We start from the raw sequence: 3,017 nt of genomic DNA, 5'->3' as shown, positions 1-3,017 counted from the left end.
TAAACGAAAAACAAAGACAATACTTGTTAAATTTAATTAATTTTGTAAAAACTAACCCTCTGAAACCATTTTACCATTATATAGCTGGTGGGGCTGGTGTAGGTAAGAGCACTCTCATCAATGCAATTAAGCAAGTGCTTGAAAGATACTGGATGCATCAGCCAAATAACAGTCCTGAGGATGTACGTATTTTATCACTCGCTCCCACTGGAAAAGCTGCAACAGGCATAAATGGTACAACAATTCATTCAGCATTTGGTTTCGGATTTAATTTAAAAGAAAAATTACGTATTGGCAGAATGCTTAGTTCGGATAACAGAAATACTTTAGCATGCACATTATCCAAACTAAAACTAATAATTCTTGATGAAATTAGTATGTGTGATTTTTATACATTTCAGTCAATGAACAATGTTTTACAGGAAATATATGAAAATCATCAACCATTTGGTGGAATTTCAGTAATTACAGTAGGAGACTTTAATCAACTACCTCCACCAGCTGGCATTTACGTATTTAAAACGCCACCAGATGATTTCAGCAGATTACTTGGTCCTCACTTATGGCAACACTTCAAAATATTTGAACTTACAGAAATAATGAGACAAAGAGATGATATTACTTTTGCCAATGCATTGAATAATCTTGCATTGGGAAAAACTACTCCTCAACAAGATGAAATGTTCAGCAATAGACAGCTGGACGTTTTGGGAATTAATATCACCACTATAATCAATGATGTTATAACATTATATTATAAAAACGCTGATGTTGATGCTTTCAATAATTTGTTTATAGCTACATCCAAAAATGAAACAGTTGAATCTCCAGCTTTAGATTCCTGTTCTGGCACGGGATCATCAAGTGCTCGTAACTATATGTTAGCCAGAGCACAAACTTTACAGCATAAACAAACTCAAAATTTACAGTACCTTTTGAAGTTATGTACTGAAACTAAATATATTGTTTGTCAAAATGTTGCAGTTCCAGATGGTATTTCAAACGGCACACCCTGCATACTGAAGAAAGTAATTTTTGGAGAATTACAAGTAAAAGGCGTTCCAACAACAAGCAAAATTCCACTTAGAGTATATGTTCAATTCCAAACTGAACATGTTGGTCATAAAAGAAGAGAGAAACTAAAGAATGTTATAAAAAAAGATGGATTACTTGAAAGCGGTTGGACTCCACTAGAAAGAGTATGTAGAAGCTTCACTATAACAAAATCTTCTCAACTTCAGGTAACGCGCAATCAACTGCCTATTCTGCCAGCCAACGCACAAACAATCCATTGTTCACAAAGTTGTACTTATCAAAAAATAGCTGTATTTGTTGATGGTTTAACTCGTAAGTTACTTTATACAGCTTTTAGTAGAGTAACTTCACTATCTGGATTGTATATAGCTGGAACATACAAAAGACCACCAGAAGCTACATTAGAAAATGACCCATCACTAAAAGAAATGACAAGAATGAGAGAAGAAAGTGTTTTGCAGCTCACTTTAACATTTCCAGAACATATGAAAAATTCTAATAATACATTAGTTATATTCCACAATGTGAGATCTCTACATTTGCATTTTGCAAACATTGCTAATGACAAAAGTTTTTTAGCTTGTGACATAATAATGTTGGCAGAAACATGGTCATTACCAACAGACCAATATGACATCGCAAATTTTACAATTGTATTTAGAACTGATAGCAACAACACTAAGAGAAAAGCTTTTGGAACAATTATTTATGTCAAAAATAACTTATTACCTTTTGCAACCATACTTTTCCAGACTGAACTGATAACTCAAGCGAAACACCAGTCAACTGTTGTCGCATTAAAGCTTAATCATACAGGTATAATAATGGTATACAAATCTCCAAAAACTGCATGGAATATCCTGAAACAACAATTAACTACAGCATTAGACATATGTTACAAAAACAATATAACTGACATATGTCTCATGGGTGACTTCAATATAAGGTATCAAACTTCAGAACCAAATTACATCTCATTATGTAATTTCATGAAAAACAAAAATATTTTCATGTTATTAGATGAAACTAAAGTGTCTACTGATCACAATTCACTAATAGATCTTTGTTTTTCATCAAATAACTTATTACGTGCTGATATTTTTGAAAGTGTTATCAGTGATCATAAACCAATTTGGCTCGAACTACTTCACTAAACAAGTCATAATATATCACTTTCACAGACAAATATTGGGGTGCTATAGAAGGATTGACCCACCTTCATAATGTGTAGTGCTAAAAAAATTAAGTTACAGTAAAAAGATTATTGGGGTAGCACACAAGGACTGACCCACCTTGGAAAAATAACATCCAAACAGATTAGGGTAAGAAAGAAGGACTGACCCACCTTCATCCTAAAAAAATATTCAAAAAGCACACAAGGATTGCCCCAATTTCAAAAAATAAAATTCCAAAACATTAATGATTTTAAAAAACTTTGGGGTAAGAAAAAAGGACTGACCCACCTTCATGATATGAAGTGCTAAAAAATTAATATCTTTGAGTAAAAAAATTATTGGGGTAGCAAAAAAGGACTGACCCACCTTCAATTTAAAAGAATTACAGCTCTATCACCTTAAGTAAAAAAAAGAGAAATTAACAATCCTAGTTAGTTAAAAACAAGACATTATGAAAGCACCTACACCCACCCTGCCAGCAGACGACAAGACTCAAAGATCCCTCGTTCTGGCGCAACATTTTACAAGTTAAGTATTATTTGAATATAACATATCATTAAACACTTAATATCACACTCACTTCACTTTCAGTTCTGCTGTCTCTTTCCAAATGTCTAATGTCACATTTACTTTTCACAGCTCCGAGTACTGTCCAGGCTTCGTCCCTGTCCTGCTCCTGACCTGCCCTCTTTCAATCCAGACCAAGTCTGCAATTCAAAACGAAAAAATAGTCTAGCCAGCAAGCCCTCCAAGACACCTTTAACCTATTATTTTTATAATAACTAAAATTTCACTGATGCTCAATTT

Source organism: Frankliniella occidentalis, unplaced genomic scaffold (genome assembly GCF_000697945.3).
Source record: "Frankliniella occidentalis isolate FOCC.00 unplaced genomic scaffold, Focc_3.1 Scaffold51, whole genome shotgun sequence".
Taxonomy (NCBI): Eukaryota; Metazoa; Arthropoda; class Insecta; order Thysanoptera; family Thripidae; genus Frankliniella; species Frankliniella occidentalis.
The sequence above is the reverse complement of the archived record's forward strand: the minus strand, read 5'-3'. Positions refer to the sequence as shown.